Source organism: Mustelus asterias, chromosome 17 (genome assembly GCF_964213995.1).
Source record: "Mustelus asterias chromosome 17, sMusAst1.hap1.1, whole genome shotgun sequence".
NCBI lineage: Eukaryota > Metazoa > Chordata > Chondrichthyes > Carcharhiniformes > Triakidae > Mustelus > Mustelus asterias.
The window spans coordinates 54,388,382-54,409,375 of NC_135817.1; the positions used below are offsets into that span (position 1 = coordinate 54,388,382).

Here is a 20,994-nt window from a genome sequence, read left to right on the forward strand (position 1 = left end):
AATACTGTGACCAAAAGCCTGAAGCAGTTCTAGATGATCTACAATTAGGGATAGTGAGAGCAACTAGAAATCGGCAATAAGTCTGGTCTTGTCAGCCTCTCTACATCCTGCAAACAAAGAATGTAATTGCAAAATCCAACTGTTCTAATGCATTGGAGAACAGTCCACAGCTTTAATGATGATAAAAAGATTTGTAATAATGTTGATGCGAAAGAACAATGACAATTGAATCTAACAGTGACTGGAAAACTGACATGTGTCTCACTGATGCCATCTGATACAGATAACTAAATGCCTTGCATTTGTGGTCAGCGGTGATGGAACAGCCCTTGTCATTCATCTCAATGACAGCTGAACACATCTGACTTCTCGGTTTCCCAATGAGAGTGGTTGGGTTTGATGAAGACCTGCATCAGCCTCTTTCAATTCCACTATTTAAAGAGACCCAGCAAGAATCAAGCTTGAAGACAAGTAGTGGTGTATTGACAAAGCTCAAACCTGCGCAGTAAAGGATCAACATGGTGGCTGTGTTTCAACACTGTGTCTTTGGAGATGTTGAAACAGGGAGTAAGGGCTCACAGGAAGATTCTGCTCTCTACAGGTGGGAGGAAGAAGGCAGCTACTGAATACATGTCGGGAGGTAGCAGAGGAGGTCAGCAGAAGTATGGTGTCATGCTCCTGGGGGAGGTTTAATGACCTGATTATGGCAAGGAAGGGTAGCGGCATGGTACACTCAAGTACAAACACTTCACTCCTCCTTGTCCCAACCTTCTGTACGTCAATCCTCATACCAGCAAACCCTGCAGATGTATCCATCCCTCCTCACGAGGGTGAGTGCCAGCGGTAGCTGGTTAGATGGCACTCACCCTCGTCTTATTGCAACGTCATATCCATCCTTCACAGTGACCCTCCACTAATTGTGGCCTTACAGCAGGTTAAAACATTTCACTTCTCACATTCTTAGGTGTCTTTTTCTCTCCTACATGAGATCAGAGCACGGAACACCAGGGAGAGGCAGAGAAACAGAGGTGGCCCTCCAGCCATCTCCGGAAAGCTACAGTGATGGGGATAAGCTGAGTATCAGCATGCTTTATCATTGGAAGTGGAGAGATTAGGGGGCCTCTCAGTTACCTGTGACAGAATGAAGTGTCACACAGAGCCACATAGCATACAACAGTCACTCAGGCTGACCTGATATCAACAGGCAATGTCAAATGATAAAGTTCATAATGATGGCTCAGAACGTTCTAACCCTGCCAGTTCGAATTTAAACTCGCACGGACTCTTCAAGTATCCCTCAGGACATGGTGGGGAAGGAGGGCAAATACTTCTCAAAGGAGGCCACTCACCAAGGACAGAGTGACCATCTGCATGAAGTATCAGACACACCAGTCAACTGAGTGCTTGCTGGCTCTCACCACTGTCCTGCAGACTCAGAATGGTTCCTTTTTGAGGATTGAAGAAAACATTCACTCTGTCATTCGATGCCTCGCTGAAGCGCAGCACTGACTAACGGAGAAATGCTGGGGGATTAAAAGAGGTAAGATGGGGAGAAAGGGAACACAGCGAGTGCTTCCACTTCTGACCCCTTATCCCACGCCCCCTACCCCCCCCCCCCCTCTGCCCCCCCCTCCCCCCCCGCTTCTCATTCAGGACCTCTTATCCCAATGGCTAAGTCTGCCATTATGGTGGGCCAGGCTTTGGTAGGGCTCCCGCAGGCTCCAAACCACAAAGGATGTCAGCCAGGAAAACCTGAGCAATCACAGCCGGGCTACAAGTAGCCTGACTCTACCTTTACTGGTGCAAATAAAACTCAAGATGGCGATGGAGAGAAGTGACTTAGAATTACCCTCTAATTCTATCTTTTACTCACGTTCTACGCTTCTAAAACTCTATTCTAACTCTTTAAACTCTAACAATGCACTATTCAGCACTCTAGCTATGACTGTAACACTACATTGTGCACTCTCTCCTTTCCTTCCCTATGCACAGTATGCTTTGTCTGTATAGCGCGCAAGGAACAATACTTTTCACTGTATACTAATACATGTGACAATAATAAATCAAATCAAATCAAAAGCCACAAGGTTTGCACCTTGTAGAAGTAGTAAAATAAAGGAAATAAAAGGATTTGTGGTTGCCCAATGGTACTCACTTGGGTGTTTGGCACAGTGTTACATTGTCATATTTCTGTTTCAACTTAACTTCAACTTAAGGAGTGGCACGGTGGCACAGTGGTTAGCATTGCTGCCTCACAGTGCCAGGAACCCAGGTTTAATCCCGGCCTTAGATAACTGACTGTGTGGAGTTTGCACATTCTCCCCGTGTCTGCGTGGGTTTCCTCCGGGTGCTCCGGTTTCCTCCCACACTCCAAAGATGTGCGGGTTAGGTTGATTGACCATGCTAAATTGACCCTTAGTGTTAGGGGGATTAGCAAGGTAAATACATAGGGTTATGGGGATAGGGCCTGGATGGGATTGTTGTTGGTGCAGGCTCGATGAGCCGAATAGCCTCCTCCTGCGCTATAATTCTAATAAACCTCACCATTTACTTCACCACTCCATTGTCCCCCCTTGCTCATTTTAGCCTGTCACCCACCTGCCAACAGTCTTCTGTCTTGTGAAGAATGATACCAGTTATAAGCAATGCTTTGTGCTTGTGGCTGGGGGAAGCCACTGAGTTGATAATTGGTGGGACAGGTGGCTGCATGCCTCAGATTAACTGTGATACACCTGAATCAGACCATCTAGGATATCTCTGTGCGCATGGCTCTCAGATTCCTCCTCCTCCTCCTATTGTTTCATCTCCATTTGAAGGCCCTGTCTACACTCTCAGGCGAATGTAGATGATTCTTTTAAATGATTTTGAATAAAGGTTAGAAAACTAATCCTGGTGTTCTGACCAATATCTATCCCTCAATCAACATTTCTACCAAATACACCATATCTGGTCATTGTCACATTGTTGTTTGTGGGACCAAAAGAGAAGATGCTGGAAACTCTCAGCAGGTCTGGCAGCATCTGTAAGGAGAGAAAAGAGCTAACGTTTCCAGTCCAGATGACCCTTTGTTGAAGCTCAAAGTCAAAGTTGTTTGTGGGAACTTGCTGTGCACAAGCTGGCTGCCACATTTCCGACACTAAATCAGTGACTACAATTTAGAAATACTTCAGTGATTGCAAAGCACTTTGGAAATTCGTGAAGTCATGATAAGCTCTATATAAATCCAAATCCTTTATCTTGTTCCTTTCCTGCTCCTGGACTCCAGTCCTTGATACTGCCGTAAAGGCGGAGTAGATCACTATCGTTCTGGAAATACGGGCTTGTGCACACTGCAGGACTCTCCCAGTTGCCTCCAGGCATCCCAGTGGCTTGTTCAGTTACAAGTCTGGCGCTCATGTGGATTCTGTTGTACCTTTCCTTCAGTGTTTGCGTTCCTCAGAGGCATCATCAGCCACGACTTCTGAGGAGAACCCTTGTCACCAAGAAGCCAACTACTGACTCTGTGTCGAGCTGTGATATCTGTGGGAGATTTGTCTGGTGCGGGATGAAAAGATGGCGGCAGCTCCCCAGGAAATTTGCACAGATGCGTGATGATCTTTTGTTGCTTGTAGACCGCTGGGCATTGAGACAGCGGAATCTCTTTCAGTCTTGGGATGCTCTGATTGCCACACATCTGCAGTTGATAACTCCCTGGACTTGTGGAAACCAGTTAGAGCAGCAAATCCAAGTACCCGCTCATCCATACTCGCATCATGAAGAGCAAAGTGTCAGCCCTGACAAACATAGCATCAGTCACCTGGACTTCAGTCAGTAAATTGCGAGATTCTACAACTATCACCAGCAGATCCATGGAAAGAGGCTGAAGCAAAGAAACGAAGGGCTACAATGATCTTGATTGGCATGCCTGCCTTGTCCATTTGGAAAGAGGCCTTCTGACAAGAGGTTGCAAACTTCACCGACCACCTGATGGGAAATTCTGAGCTCCCTGAAACATTGGTGTTCAATCATGTCCAGGAAACTGAGCCCCTGCCTGTAAAGCCTGTATTGGGGTACTGCCTCCTGTGAGCTGGAGCTCCGCTCTTGTTCCATCCACCCGAAGGAATGGCAAGTGGTTAAGGAGAAGGCCGCACCTGCCCCTGCTGCTCCTCCAGTTACTGCTGGCGCATTGGTTCCTTACTGAAGTCCAAGGTGGGGCTGCAGAGGTGGCTCCCAGGCTGATCTGACGATTGACAGCTGCAGATCAAAGACAAAAAAACTCTAAGGGTAGCAGAAATTATTTTCAAAGTACGGAGAATCACCGCCAAAGTAGTGAAAGCACACTTTCACAACAAGGTCTGTGAGGAAAAAATACTTTCACTTCCGCAAGGAAGCATCTGAAAGATCTCAGTATTTAAAGAATTTTTTCCCTTTCAATTGATCAGCCCTGTCAAAGCTCACCGCCCTCTCTTCACATCTTCCCTGTGAGTTCTGAGAAGCTCAGGAAACCCACGCACACGTTGTCCTATGTTAAAAGATCAGCTCATGAACATTTTTACACATTTAAATATGTCTGTCTGCCCACCAGTCCCTTGAGGATTTCCCATACACTGCAGATTGCTCAAGGTTAAAGGTGTGAGCTTGTGTCCACGACAGGAGAACAGCATACTCATGCCATTCAGTGCATTTCAGCGGTGATTTTAATGCAGTTTCCATGAACCTCACAATGGAAGCTAATTCAGACAGCAGCTCTTTGATGTTTATGTATAACTGTGCATCTGCCTCTTGCCACAAATTACTGGACGACTTGTGCATCAATAATAATGAGTGCCATTAGCTGCACCGTTATTTTGACAGCAAGTCATGTCCCAATTATTTTTCTCCACTTTGGCTGGAACTCTACCCCCTCGCCCGCCACAGAATCGGCGCGTGCTCGGGTGTGACAATGGAAATCTCCGTTGACCTTGGGCGGGAATTTCCAGTCTCGCCCGAGCAAGGCCATAAAATCCCACCCTTTGGTTATCTTTAAGTTACACAATTTTTATTACAGTATAAGGTACCAATAGATGACATTGAAAGTCTTCTACATGTAAACATTCCACCATCAAAGTTACGAAACACTCCAAAGTACAGAAAAACAGTCACTTATTATTTCATCAATCATTCAGTGGATTGTCAGAGCCAAAATATTAACAGACCACTTTATTTGGCTGGCTATTTAATGAACTGTAGAGGGTCAATTTTACAAGTTAATGAATAAATTAGGTAGGCTATTGTCATCCTCCTGCTAAATTCCTCATTTGGACTTTGGTCACACCAAATTATCAGTTAGTGCTGGGGTACTAACTTATACAATGTAACCCTATAGGTGAAACAGGCTAGTTGTTAACTACTTCTATACTCTTAGTGCTTATTGATTAGCTGCTTCTAGTAGCAGAAAAGTGATTTAACTAGAACAATATAGCCCCACTGTATACAATCCCACTGATAATTTAACAGTCTCAAGTTTAGACTGGTGGTAAATAATACAAAAAGGAACTAATGATTCTGTTTTTGTTCAAATATAATGGTCACTGATGAGTACTCGCGATTTTAAATTCGTCAATTTACTTCCATATGAACCTGAAAACAGTTATGAGAGAAAGACGGACAATCACTTGCAATAATGTCCATTTCACACACAGCTCGAGCTTGGGTGGCATGTAACCTGCATCTTACTAAGGGAATGCAGCCATGTGTCATCTCAAGGTCAAAATTCCACAACCATAAGGGTGTTCCTGTGCACCAAGAGCTAGGGCATCTTTGTTTCAGGAGGGCTGGAATATATTATAGAAAGAATCCTCCTTCTTTGCTCTAACTCACACCTGCCATTAATTTGCATAGAGGGGGCAACAGGCGGAAAGTTCAAATGTCATTATGTTTAAGGTGACAGAAGCACTAACCTCTCTTCCACTGAGAGACCTGCATGTCAGGTTGAACCTGGCATGAAGTTGGATCAGAAGTTTATTTGAGGCCCACTGCTGGCCCCTGGCCTGATTCCTTACAGGAATTCTGGCACATCATGGTCCCTCTTGAGGTCAAATGGGCCTTTCTTAACAAAGATGCCCTAGCTCTTGGTGCTGGCTTTGTGCTAAGCCCCGCTGCCCTCTGGTACAGATGGTGCTTGAGTGATCAGAGTCCGGTACACGAGTAATGAAAGTATTGCTGATGCATGTGGTAGGTTGCTAAAGAGTGCAGTGAAAGAACCACTTGCTGTATAGATCTGTTGAATAGCTCAAAATGCTTTGAAAAATTCCATTTAGCTCTTCAAACAACTTAACCGTGTGCTGGATTCTGTTCTACAATTCTATTTTTAAATAGGAGTGAGTGTTGTTTCAAGTGAATGATAGTTGACAGGTCTGTTAACGCTATTGTAGCTACATTTGAGATAAAGAGAACAGGCAAAAGCAAGCGGTGGATAAAATAAAAATGCACAATTGTTTACGCGTTGCAGATAGAGTCAGTTTCTGTCCTGTAAGTATGTATGTTGAGGAATAATCATGCATTATACACAATCGGTTCTGACTATTAATAAAGAGGTATCTGTACTTAGCTGAGCATTTATTCACTCTCTGAAGACACATTAAACTTGGCTTCAAACCAGCACTTTAACCAAAGTCTGACCTGATGCGAGAAAGCTCCAATCTCTGTCGCTCTCCTCACCTGTTATCTCCAGTGTACAGACGGAGGAAGTGGATGAATTCAGTAAGCTAAGCACAGTCCTGTTATCATCTGAAAATCTTTCCGTGCAACAGAAATAGAGAGCAGGACATTCCTCAGGGTCCTACTGCCTGTCCAGGAGCTGAAACTGTCCCATTTTCCTTCATATCGAAGTTTCAAAGTTTACTTATTAGTCACAAGTAGGCTTACATTAACACTGCAATGAAGTTACTCTGAAAATCCCCTAGTCGCCACACTCCGGCGCCTGTTCGGGTACACTGAGGGAGAATTTAGCATGGCCAATGCACCTAACCAGCGCGTCTTTTGGACCGTGGGAGGAAACCGGAGCACCCGGAGGAAACCCACGCAGACACGGGGAGAATGTGCAGACTCCGCACAGTTAGTAACCCAAACCGGGAATCGAACCTGGGTCCCTGGTGCTGTGAGGCAGCAGTGCTAACCACTGTGCCACTGTGCCGCCCCCATTTCACTCTGATTGCTCTAAAACAGCAAAACAAAAGTTCAAAAGTAACATTTGTTTTTATTCCTTCATGGGAAATGGGCGTCACTGGCTGTCCAGCATTTATTGCCCATCCCTAGTTGCCCGAGGGTAGTTGAGAGTCAACCACATTGCTGTGGCTCTGGAGTCACATGTAGGCCAAATCAGGTAAGAACGGCAGATTTCTTTCAGTAAAGGACATTAGTGAACCAGATGGGTTTTTCCGACAATTGACAATGGTTTCATGCTCATCAATAGATTCTTAATTCCAGATATTTTTGATGGAATTCAAATTCCACCATCTGCTGTGGCAGGATTCAAATCTGGGTCCCCAGAACATTAGCTGAAGTTTCTGGATTAATAGTTTAGTGGTAATAATAACACGAGGCCATCGCCTCCCACCTTTTAAAGATGTAGTGAATACATGTCACTTCAGTGTTGTTTTAAAACTAATTGCCCATCAAGGACAATTTTAAGTGATACTGGGATCAGCAAACGTTATTTGCATGTTCCTTTCCAACTACAGTCCGACCACATTTGATTAATGCTCCATGGGTCAATAACAGATTAACAGTAGACTTCCATAACAATGCAGATTCAATGGGCTAAACCTTAACTCCCAAAAAACAGGGGTTGGGTCAAAGGTTAGAATGCAAAAAATATGGAACAGGAGCAGAATCTTCCTTGAAACTGCCCAAATCCAGTTTTAAGAGAGGCGAGATATGGGATGGGCAAACAATTCAATTGCGCAGAGCAAAACCACCACCGGATGGGTTCCCTACATGCCCCGTTCCCTCTCTCCCACAACTCACTGCTTCTCGAATCACAGATTCCATCTCTCCCATAACTCACTGCTCCTCCAATCAGAGATTCCCGCTCTCCCACGCTCACTGCCGCTCCAATCGCAGATTCCCACATTCATGTACTCTCTACTCCTCCAATCAAAAAAGTGCAGCTGACGGACTGAGCGCGTACATGAGAGCTTGGTGAACAAGGGAGTTCGGTGAATGGGGGAGTTTGGTGAGTGGGGGAGTTTGGTGAGGGGGGAGTTTGGTGAGTGAGGGGGAGTTTGGTGAGTGGGGGGGGTTTGGTGAGGGGGGAGTTTGATGAGTGAGGGGGGAGTTTGGTGAGTGGGGGGGTTTGGTGAGTGGGGGGGGGTTGGTGAGTGGGGGGGTTTGGTGAGTGGGGGGGTTTGGTGAGTGGGGGGTGTTTGGTGAGTGGGGGGGTTTGGTGAGGGGGGAGTTTGGTGAGTGAGGGGGGAGTTTGGTGAGTGGGGGGGTTTGGTGAGCGGGGGGGGTTTGGTGAGTGGGGGGGTTTGGTGAGTGGGGGGGGTTTGGTGAGTGGGGGGTGTTTGGTGAGTGGGGAGGGGTTTGGTGAGTGTGGGGAGGGGGGGTTTGGTGAGTGTGGAGGAGTTTGGTGAGTGTGGGGGGCGTTGGTGAGTGTGGAGGAGTTTGGTGAGTGTGGGGGGGGGGGGTTTGGTGAGTGTGGGGGGGGGTTTGGTGAGTGTGGAGGAGTTTGGTGAGTGTGGGAAGGAAGTTTTGTTTTCTTTGGTTTTTTCTACCTTTCTCACTGAGTAGGAATTGGTTCTTCCTCTCTTACAGGGATACTGTTTGACGAGTATCTGGTAAGTGGTTAAGGTGTGTTCCCTTAGAATAGTTTCACATACTATAAAAATGGTGATAAAGTTAATACTATATATGAAAAAACTAAATAAGTTAATAATATAATTAAGTTATTACTTAAAACACATTAAGGATGTCGGGACAGGTGAGATGTTAAGGCTGCAGCACATAGGAGTTCCTGAATGCCAATGAGATCCAGGGCAAACATATTTGCATTCTGTGTTTGTGGTCAGCAAACTTCGGCTCAGAGTCTTGAGTTGGGGGCTGAGCTGCAGACGCTGCAAAACATCAGGGAGAGGGAAAGTTGCCTGGGTGTTTTGTGCCAGGAGCCAGTCACACCTTTCAGGATAGGGTCTTCTGTTTTGGTCAGTGGTCAGGAACAGGAAGGTGAGATTGCGAGTGGGCAGGTAAGAGGACCCAAAGGGCAGGATTGTGAATCTCTGCACTTGTCCAATAGGGTTGAGGTTCTCTCAGCCTGTTTGGATGAGAGTGGGAGCTGCAAGATGAATGGGCAAGCTGACCATGGCATCATGGCACAGGAAGCCATTCAAATGGGGGGAGCATAAAGGAATGTAGTGGTAGTAGGGGACAGTATGATGAGCGAATTGATACTGTTCTCTGAAGCAAAGGGCAAGAGTCCAGATGGCTGTGTTGTCTACCCAGTGACAGGGTTCAGGACATTTCTTCTGCGCTGGAGAGGAATTTGTAGTGGGAGGGTGGAGGATCAGTTGTCGTGGTCCATATATGTACCAACAACATAGGAAAGAGGTTCTGCATCAACAGTATGAGGAACTCGGCACTAAATTACAAAGCAAAACCTCTAAGGTTATCATCTCTGGATTAATGCTACATGGGCAGATGTAGTGTGTCAAAGAGTAGGAAAGAGAAGAAGGTATTAATATGGAAAATGATAAACAGGAAAAGACAGAGAGTACACGTCTAAGATAAAATCAACCATTAAGGCTAGAAGTTACAATAATATGGCTCAAAATAAAACAGATGAACTGATAGTAGAAATAGAGATTAATAAATGCCATCTAATGGACATTGCAGAGAGATGGCTGCAGGATGTCATAAATTGGGAGCTGAATATTGAAGGCTATGTGGAAGGATAGGAAAATAAGAAAAGATGGAGGGGTGGTTCTGTTAGTTAAAGGCCACTTTAGCACAATAGTAGGTTACCGTCAAATTTAACTTGAAAGCATATAATTGCACAAAGATGGCTGGCAGATCAGAGGATTGGATAGAATATTTAAAAAAAAGAAAAGAATGACAAAAGATTAATAAGGAGGGAAAATTTGAGTAAGGGAGTGTAAGAGGGAGTTTAGAATAACTTGGGACTAAAAGACTAACGGATCAGGATAGATTAATTTAGAGTGAAGTCACAAAGTGCCTGGAATATATTTTACAAAGATACTGTTTGTATAGAGACACATACAACCACTTTTAGAAAATATAAACATGTACTTTTGAAAACATATTCTATTCTGTATTAAAAGCATATGCATTGACTAATGACACAATGCTCTAAGGCATGATGGGATGTACTCAAGTAAAAAGAGTCACATTCCTCAGAATAATGCAGCTACTGAGAGAAGGGAGAGGCAATTCTTATCAGTGTCTTTAGATGGCTCTAATTATTAGAATATTCACTAGCCAAGGACAGCGCTAGAGATCTCAAACAGCTCAAATACATAGATCAGATAAGAAAGTCTAGAAAATGTTAGAAGACTCTGAGAAAGACTCTCAAAGTCCACAAACTCACGTATTCCCATGCTGTTAGAGGGTCAATGTTATTGGCCAAGATAAATAACCTACACTAATAATTATTGGCTCACACATCTGGGTGAGCAGGGAGGTGGGCAAATGACTTTTGAAAATTCAATAATTGTAATATTGAGAGTGATGTAATTTCAGAGTGATTTGGAACTGCCTCAAATCTCTCACCTTGGTAAGTTGACCAGGGCTGGAAAATAAAGAAACATCTCTAATCAGAATACCATCTCCATGAGTCTTTGTGTTAGCTGAGCCGTAATTAAGTGAAAGCCAGCTTAATACAAGGTCTCTGAAAAAAGCTCCGACAGGGAGAAAACTAGTTAAAAAGAAAGACAGATAGTAAGAGTTTCTATAGATAATTAAGAATAAAAGAGTTCTATAGGACCAAGTGAACATCGGTCCTATAGAATGTGAGTGTGAGGAGTTAATAATGCATCGGTTTTCACTACAAGAAACATTCCAGAAATCAGGATTGGAAGGGTGGGAAGAAGGGAGGAACTCAAGAAAATTACAATCGCCAGGGAAATGGTACTTAGTAAATTGTTGGAACTAGAACAAGGGATCACTGTTTAAAAATAAGGGGTCGCTCATTTAAGACGGAGATTAGGAGACATTTTTTCTCTCAGAGTTCTCTGGAAGTCTCTTCCTCAAGAGGTTGTGGAAACAGCGTCTCTGAATATTTTTAGGGCAAAGATTGATTCTTGATTAACAAGGTGGTGAAAGGTTATCAGGAGTAGGCAGGAATGTGAGGTTGAGGTTACAATCAGGCCAGCCGTGATCTTATTGAATGCTCGAGGGGCCGTGTGGCCTACTCCTGTTTGTAATTCAGATGTTTGTACGGAACTATGGGTTGACAGGTCCTCGGGTACTGATGGATTTCATCCTAGGGTCTTAAAAGAAGCGGCAAGTCAGATAATTGATGCATTGGTTTTAGTTTTCCAAAATTCACTAGATTCGGGAATGGTTCCATTAGATTGGAAAATACTGAATGTAACTCCTTTATTCTGATAGGGAGGGAGATAGAAAGCAGGAAACTACAGGCCAGTTAGCTTAACATAGGAAAAACATTAGAAGTTATTATTAAAAATATTAAAGCAGGGCACTAAGAAAAATTCAAAGTAATCAGGCAGAGAATCAATGGGAATTAGAAACCATGTTTCACCAATTTATTGGAGTTCTGTGAAGACGCAACATGTGTGCTGTGGATAAAGGGGAACCAGTGGATGTACTGCACTTAGATTTCCAGAACACATTTGATAAGATGCCTCATCAAAGGTTATTGTGGAAAATAAAAGCTCATTGTGTTGGGGTAACAAATTGGAATTGATTGAAGATTGGCTAGCTAACAGGAAAGATGGCTCACTTATATGGCTCACTTTCTGATTGGCAGTATTTGTTGAGTCGTGCACCACAGGAATCAGTGCTGGGGTCTCAACTCTTTACAATTTATATAAATGATTTGGATGAAGGGACCGATATTGTTGCTAATTTTGACAATGACAGAAACATAGGTAGGAAATTATGTTGCGAAGAGGACATAAGGGACGAAGGGACGTAGATTGGTTAGGTGAATGGGAAAAGATCATCAAATGGAGTATAATGTAGGAAAATGTGAGGTTGCCTATTTTGGCAGGACAAATCAAATGGAAGCATATTATCTAAATGGTGAGAGATTGCAGAGCTCTGAGATGCAGAAGGATCTGGGTGTTCTATAACTTAAGTCACAAAAGGTTAGTACGGAGGTGCAGCAAGTAATTATAGAACATAGAACAGTACAGCACAGAACAGGCCCTTCGGATGTTGAGCCGAGCTTTATCTGAAACCAAGATCAAGCTATCCCACTCCCTATCATCCTGGTGTGCTCCATGTGCCTATCCAATAACCGCTTAAATGTTCCTAAAGTGTCTCACTCCACTATCACTGCAGGCAGTCCATTCCACACCCCAACCACTCTCTGCGTAAAGAACCTACCTCTGATATCCTTCCTATATCTCCCACCATGAACCCTATAGTTATGCCCCCTTGTAATAGCTCCATCCACCCGAGGAAATAGTCTTTGAACGTTCACTCTATCTATCCCCTTCATCATTTTATAAACCTCTATTAAGTCTCCCCTCAGCCTCCTCCGCTCCAGAGAGAACAGCCCTAGCTCCCTCAACCTTTCCTCATAAGACCTACCCTCCAAACCAGGCAGCATCCTGGTAAATCTCCTCTGCACTCTTTCCAGCACTTCCACATCCTTCTTATAGTGAGGTGACCAGAACTGCACGCAATATTCCAAATGTGGTCTCACCAAGGTCCTGTACAGTTGCAGCATAACCCCACGGCTCTTAAACTCCAACCCCCTGTTAATAAAAGCTAACACACTATAGGCCTTCTTCACAGCTCTATCCACTTGACTGGCAACCTTTAGAGATCTGTGGATATGGACCCCAAGATCTCTCTGTTCCTCCACAGTCTTCAGATCCCTACCTTTGACCCTGTAATCCACATTTAAATTAGTCCTACCAAAATGAATCACCTCACATTTATCGGGGTTAAACTCCATTTGCCATTTTTCAGCCCAGCTTTGCATCCTATCTATGTCTCTTTGCAGCCTACAACACCCCTCCACCTCATCCACTACTCCACCAATCTTGGTGTCATCAGCAAATTTACTGATCCACCCTTCAGCCCCCTCCTCTAAGTCATTAATAAAAATCACAAAGAGCAGAGGACCAAGCACTGATCCCTGTGGCACTCCGCTAGCAACCTGCTTCCAATCCGAAAATTTTCCATCCACCACCACCCTCTGTCTTCGATCAGACAGCCAGTTACCTATCCAATCGGCCAACTTTCCCTCTATCCCACACTTCCTCACTTTCATCATAAGCCGACCATGGGGGACCTTATCAAACGCCTTACTAAAATCCATGTATATGACATCAACTGCCCTACCTTCATCAACACACTTAGTTACCTCCTCAAAAAATTCTATCAAATTTGTGAGCCACGACTTGCCCTTCACGAATCCGTGTTGACTATCCCGGATTAATCCGCATCTTTCTAAATGGTCGTAAATCCAATCCCTAAGGACCTTTTCCACCAATTTACCAACCACCGAAGACTAACCGGTCTATAATTACCAGGGTCATTTCTATTCCCTTTCTTAAACAGAGGAACAACATTCGCCATTCTCCAGTCCTCTGGCACCATCCCCGTGGACAGCGAGGACCCAAAGATCAAAGCCAAAGGCTCTGCAATCTCATCCCTTGCCTCCCAAAGAATCCTAGGATATATTTCATCAGGCCCAGGGGACTTATCGACCTTCAGTTTGTTCAAAACTGCCAGGACATCCTCCCTCCGAACATCTATTTCCTCCAGCCTATTAGCCTGTAACACCTTCTCTTCCTCAAAAACATGGCCCCTCTCCTTGGTGAACACTGAAGAAAAGTATTCATTCATCACCTCGCCTATCTCTACTGACTCCATACACAAGTTCCCACTACTGTCCTTGACCGGCCCTAACCTCACCCTGGTCATTCTTTTATTCCTCACATAAGAGTAAAAAGTCTTGGGGTTTTCCTTGATCCGACCCGCCAAGGACTTCTCATGTCCCCTTCTAGCTCTCCTAAGCCCCTTTTTCAGCTCATTCCTTGCTAACTTGTAACCCTCAATCGAGCCATCTGAACCTTGTTTCCTCATCCCTACATAAGCTTCCCTCTTCCTTTTCACAAGACATTCCACCTCTTTCATGAACCATGGTTCCCTCACTCAGCCATTTCCTCCCTGCCTGACAGGGACATACCTATCAAGGACACCCAGTATTTGTTCCTTGAAAAAGTTCCACTTTTCATTAGTTCCTTTCCCTGACAGTTTCTGTTCCCAACTTATGCCCCCTAATTCTTGCCTAATCGCATCATAATTACCTCTCCCCCAATTGTAAACCTTGCCCTGCCGTACGGCCCTATCCCTCTCCATTGCAATAACAAAAGACACCGAATTGTGGTCACTATCTCCAAAGTGCTCTCCCAAAACCAAATCTAACACTTGGCCCGGTTCATTTCCCAGTACCAAATCCAATGTGGCCTCACTTCTTGGCGGCCTATCCACATATTGTGTCAAGAAACCCTCCTGCACACACTGCATTATGAAAGCTAATAGAATGTTATTGTTTATTGCAAGGGGAATTGAATGAAAGAGTAAGGAGGTTATATTTCAGTTAGACAGGACATTGATGAGACCACGTCTGGAGTACTGTGTACAGTAATGGTCTCCTTATTCAAGGAAAGATATATTGGAAGCAGTTCAGAGAAGGTTTACCAGATTAATACTTGGAATGGGTGAATTGTTTTAAAAATAAAGGTTGGACAGGCTAGGTTTATATTTGCTGGAGTTTCGAAGAATAAGTGGTGACTAGATTGAAACATATGAGATCCTGAGGAGACTTGACAGGGTGGATGTGGAAAGGATGTTTCCTCTTGTGGGAAAATCTAGAACCAAGGACCACTGTTTCAAAACAAGAAGTTGCCCATTTCAGGCCAAGATTAGGAAATACTCTTTCTCTCAGAGGGCTGTCAGACTTTCGAATTCTCTTCCTCAAAAGATGTTTGAGGCAGAGTCTTTGAATATGTTTAAGGCAGAGATAGATAGATTTTTGACAAGCAAGAAGATGTTACCAAGTTACCAAGAGTAGGCACAAATGTGTAGCTGATATTAAAATTAGCCAACATCTTATTGAATGGCAGAGTAGGCTTGAGTGGCCAACTCCTGCTCTTAATTTGCTTGTTGGTACGTTCGTATAATCATAGATTCCTTCTCTCCCGTGCTAACTGTTCCTCCAATCACAGATTCCCTCTTTCCTGCGCTGACTGCTCCTCCAATCACAGATTCCCTCTCTCCCAATCACAGCTGACATTCTCTCTCCAGCTATTCAAACTTTTACAGTCGGGGTTTGATGCTGAGTTCCACCCTATGTTTCATTTGCTCTGCTGAGCAGCCAGTTTATTTCAATGTATGGTACAATTCAGATAGCTGGGCATCTGTACCTGAATGGGCCTTGGACGGATCACTGGTCGCGTGCAATGATATAAAGGGAAGGGTAAAGAAACAAACTCTGGGGTTCTCCTGGGGTGGTTATGTGCAAGAAGGAGGAAAATCTTTGACCAGAACAAGCTGGCGATATTGGTACAGCTAAGAATGGAAGCAATCAAGGGCAGTCCCAAAGAGATAGTCCATAAGGGAGTGCCAACAGAGGAGGATGGATTGGTCAACTTTGCTAAAATGCTCTGGAGAGGTGAAGGGTGAATAACATCCTAAGGGCACAAAATTCAGTTACATAGTGTCCATATCTTAGGCACTACAGGTGTCATTCAGGTCAAAAATAAATTCGACATGACACACTTCTGGTGCTAGCTGCTGTTGGTTCCATTTTGGTGGGGACTTTAGCAATGGGTGCACAGCGTGTGAACCGGAAGGACGCAGAGTTGCTGGATGTGCCTTCAATCATTGTACAACACTGGCTTGACTGCCGCGGAGCCATTTTCAACCTCAATACCCCAACTATCTCCCCCTTTCATTTGCACAGGCCCAGCTCACCAGAGCTATTTAAAGGGATCATCAATAACTTTCAAGTTAGTTGCTGATTGATTTCTGCTGGCTGGTGTTGAGTCAGTAGAAATGTTTGGGTTGTACTGTTCGTTAAAGTTGCTGTAGTCTACAGGGAGTGGTGGAGCACATGACGAAAGACCTTGGTTATTATACTAAGTCACATACTTTTGGTTATGAGTGCAATAGAAACTTCATATCTGCCAAGGGTCTTCAGGGAGTAATCCCCCATCTCAATTTCAGCAAGAGTGCTCATTGAAACCTACTGCTGCTTTAACTGCAGCCTCACAGAAGGATGAGGATATTTACAACAGGTGATATTTAAAGCATCTGTCAGTTTTCTGTGTATTGTTGGATAATGGAGAACTGCATGCAAAAACAGTTAAATACATTTCTTCGTCAGAGAAATCATAGAATCCCTACAGTGCAGAAGGAGGCCATTCGGCCCATCAAGTCTGTACCGACCACAATCTCACCTAGGCCCTATCCCATAACCCCACACATTTACCCTAGCTAGTCCCCCTGACACTAAAGGGCAATTTAGCATGGCCAATCCACCTAACCCACACATCTTTGGATGCGGGAGGAAACCAGAGCAGCCGGAGGAAACCCATGCAAACATGGGGAGAACGTGCAAACTTCGTACAGACAGTGACCCAAACTGGGAATCAAACCCGGTCCCTGGCACTGTGAGGCAGCAGAGCTAACCACTGTGCCACCGTGCAGACAGAGCAAACATGTGGCTTCATTGCGAGCTTCCTTACTTTGTGGGTGCTTCATCGAAATTCAACACAGATTCTTTCATGTCATATGGAAATCAGCCTTATGCATATCTTTGGTACGTGTCTTCCATGTGCCTCTGCCTGTCCTGGTGCTACCCCAGTGGCTGCAGCACGGCTGGTGAATGGTTGCTGACTTCCGCCGGGAGAGTCTGCAGATAGTCTTGTCGGACAATGTAAAGCAGCTCCGGCCCAAGAAGGCCCAGCTTTGGATTGTACAGACTTGGCACTGGCAGCAGCAGTGTGGACTGGCTGCCTGGCTGGCGGACAGACAACAACAAAAGCACTGGCAGAGTGGCAGTGTTGGCAGGCTGAATGCTGTGATTTTGACAGAGGGCAGTCGCTGCCCCAAGCAGCCACTGTCACTTCCCTATGACAGTCTCTGAAAACATACCAAAAAAGTATTGTTTCCGGCGTGAGAAACGGCGTGTTTCCCACCGACAGCACCGGTGTGTTTCTGGTCACAATCTTATGCCTCATTATCCATAATTTTTATGCCCACAAGTCTCACACAGCTCCAGCAGCGCGTTCCCTCTGATTCACCTGCTACGTAACATCTTAACTGCTGCAAGCACTGCGGTGCTTCATATAAATGGCTCCCCAGCACTTGTTCCACAACGACTGCAGGGGATGGCAGGCAAGGACGCAGCACTGTGCTTTTTGGAGGGGGCCCTCACCAGGATGCTGGATGGAGTGGAGCAGAGGCGGGACACACACTATCCCCACTCCAGGTGACGGCCTTCCACAGAGTCACCACCTTCGCCTGGGATGCAGTGTCAGCCCTGGTCAGTGCAAGCACACTCCAGAAGAGGACAGGGCAGCAGTGCCGAAAGAAGGTGTGTGATCATCTTTGCTCAGCCAGGGTAAGTGAACCACCCCCAGTCTCCCACTGAACCCCCTCGCACCCCCAACCCCATCTCTCACTCAGACACCTTGGCCTTTGCCAACACCAAACACCAGGTTCCCCCACTCCCTCCCACAATCGCCACATTCCCCCAGTAGCTGCTATGCTCCGCACACTCCAGCTCCCACCCAAACCCCACACCTGCCACACCTCATCACCATCTTAAATATCAGCACTCCCACCTACACTCTCCCTCTCTGTGCCATTGCAGGACAAACTCAACCACAACAGGCGTGAGCCGGCACAGCCAACTGGAGCCATGTCTGAGCTGAGAACCCTCAAACATTTTGAGCAGAGAGCTCTCGAGCTGGCCGGGGAGGAGGAAGATCGTGCCTGTGCTGCTGAAGTGGGGGCAGCAAAGAGACGTGAGAATCCTCAACACATGCTGCCATTCCTCAAGTCTCAAGTGAGTAATCACTGTTCCCTCCGTATCCCCTGCAACGCACTGATGTCACGTCCCTTCTCTTGCAGGCTGACCAGTGGAACAGGCCAGACCATCCTCGTGCCCCCTGGACCCACCGGACTCCAGCAGCTCAGAGGGGGACTTCTCCAACCCCACCACTGAAGAGGTGTCACAGCTGTCAGCCACACCCAGCATTAGCACAGATACTCCCACCTCAGTGGGGTCAATAAGTAAAATGGTTTCTGGGTCACTCACTGGTGGGTACCTCACAGCTGAAGATCCACAGCAGGCAGAAGCAGGTACATCCCAGAGAACCGGCACTCAGAGGGATGCTGGAACCCAGGACTCTGCTAAGCCCCTTGCCAATGATGTGCCTCTGGGCCCAGTCATCCCACAGCTGCTGGAGCTCCAAGGCAGCTGTGAACTGCATGGTGGCAATGTGGGTTAGCACTGTTACCTCACAGCATCAGGAACCCGAGTTCGATTCCGGCCTCGGGTGACTGTCTGTGTGGAGATTGATGTTCTCCCCGTGTTTGTGTGGGTTTCCTTCGGATGCCCCGGTTTCCTTCCCCAGTCCAAAGATATGCAGGTTAGTTTGAATCTTGGGGTTACAGGGATAGGGTGGGGGAAGGGGCCTGGGTAAGATGCTCTGTCAGAGAGTTGGCACAGAGTCGATAGGCTGAATGGCCTCCTTCAGCAATGAAGGGATTCTATGATTCTATGAGTTGCGAGTATCAGAAAGGGAGAACAGCATTCCTCTTCAGCATGTAAGGCTGAATGGTGGAGTCCCACCACCTTCTATCTGAGGAGATGGTGCCATCACTGCAGTGCTGTGAGGGTGGCGTCCGCAGTGAAGATCTTGGTGCAAGATGTGCGCTCCATGGCAGGAGATGTCCGCACCATGGTGCAGGGCTTTGACTGCATGGTGCAGGCACTGGTGGGAATCCACAAGTGTCAGCGCCAGATGGCAGCGGGGCTTCTGGATCTCATTCCTGTTGCCCCTCCATCCCATGGAGGAGCAGAGAGTCCCCCGGGAGACCAAAGGGAAGAGGATCAGCAGGAGTACAGCCCAGAGCCCTCCAACCAGGGAACCCTGGGCATCTCCAGCCCATCTGACACCCCCTCCCTATGATCAACACACCTCCAGCCCCTGACACCGAGGAGGGCAGCAGTCAAACATCCATGCCGCCTGAAAGCAGGCCTGGACCCTCAAGGTCCCGGCCCCCCAGGGGACACCCACTAGGGTCATCACCGCAAAAGGACATGGAAGTTAGCAGGCTGCCTCAACTTCAGCTGGCGATCCTGGGGCCACACCTCAACGTGATGGGAGGGTGAGGAAGATTAAGAAACTGAAGGCATTTAGTGGGCACGGGTGAATATAGGCACAAGTGTAGATGGATTACCATTTTGTTTTGAATGTTTGGCATTAAATTTCACTTAATTCATCCAGAGAGCCTCCACCCTGTCTGTTCATGCCATCAAGCTTGGGGGAATCATTGTGCTCACTTGGTGCCTCATCCCTGTGGAATGAAAGAATGGCAGTGCTACATCCCTCCCACCCTCTTGCCAGCCCTCACTAAGGAAGGGTACTTCCTCAGCTGCGATATGGACAGGAACCCAGGAGAGCGCTGCCTACATACCAGCCTTCACAACCCCTTTAGAGCAAGGGGCACCCCAACATGTAGGGAAGATAAGACCTGCAAGTGACCCCTGTCAACCGCTCTCCCCGCAATTGCGATTCTGGGACACTCACCCCTGGCCCCAAGTTGAACTTATCTGCATCCCCTGAGTCCTCTCTGGTGCCCCCTGAGAAGTGCACACCGCGGAGGGTGCTGGCTGCCTGAGCACTCACCTCCCAAACCCCCCTCGGAGGTGGAGTTGCCAGGTTCACGCTTACGTAGACCTGTTGTAGATGGCGCTGGCCTGACTTCACACTAGTGCCCGCTGAATATCCAGTGAGGGGGAAGTCCTGAAGAGAGTGCTCGCTAATGACATGCTAATTTATTAAAATGAGCTTTCTGCGGTCCCGTGGTGTGTTTCACACCACTCCACCGGCAAATCAGACTCTCCGGAATTTGAGCATGTGCCGCCATTCCTGCAGACGGAGAGTGTGGGCTCAAAGTCGCCTCCGGTGTGTTAGCAATCTGACCAATGTGCTACAGGACTGATTGCTGGGCCATTATGAGATGCTGGAAGTCCCTTTGGGCACTGATATCCCCTGCTAGGATGGCAGCGGGCTGAGTTTGTATGATGTCAGCCCTGCCTTCGGCCTGTGCTCAGAGACATCAACCTCAGCTACTGAGTCATGGTTGAGTTTGCAAGTCTTTTCATTGAGTTGACACCACTACCAAGTCAGAAAGGATGGACTCCGGGCTCTGCACAAAACCCTGTGCCAAGTTGGTGCCAGATTCCTCCATACTCCTTGCCAGTAACATTTCTGGTAAGCCTGCCGAGGTATCAAGCATTTTAATGTGCAGACTATCAGCCTTTTTCGGTAGGCCGCCCCAGTGAAGTTTATATTTGTGTCTCTTGGAGCAGAACTAATTTGCGACCTCAACCTTCAGCAAGCTGGTATCTACACTACACTTGTCTCCTAACATGCCAGCAGGCTACTCATGACTCATGCCTGGTTTGGAGGGTCTTAGCTATGAGGAGAGATTGGGTAGACTGGGGTTGTTCTCCTTGGAAAGACGGAGAATGAGGGGAGATCTAATAGAGGTGTACAAGATTATGAAGGGTATAGATAGGGT

The 20,994-nt window shown here is 46.3% G+C and overlaps 1 protein-coding gene across 4 annotated transcripts in view; it reads right to left on the minus strand.

Moving 5' to 3' along the window:
* Nucleotides 1–20,994, minus strand: part of hao2 (hydroxyacid oxidase 2 (long chain)) — a 67,146-nt gene that overhangs the window by 24,318 nt on the left and 21,834 nt on the right. The window contains exon 1 of one of the 4 annotated variants that reach the window (XM_078232695.1): nucleotides 6,679–6,756. The exons of 2 other annotated variants lie outside the window; for them this stretch is intronic. The gene's annotated coding sequence lies outside the window, so the exon portion shown is untranslated. Of the gene's footprint in view, nucleotides 1–6,639; nucleotides 6,757–20,994 lie in introns of those variants that run through there. One more of the 4 variants, XM_078232693.1, reaches the window with a different exon arrangement.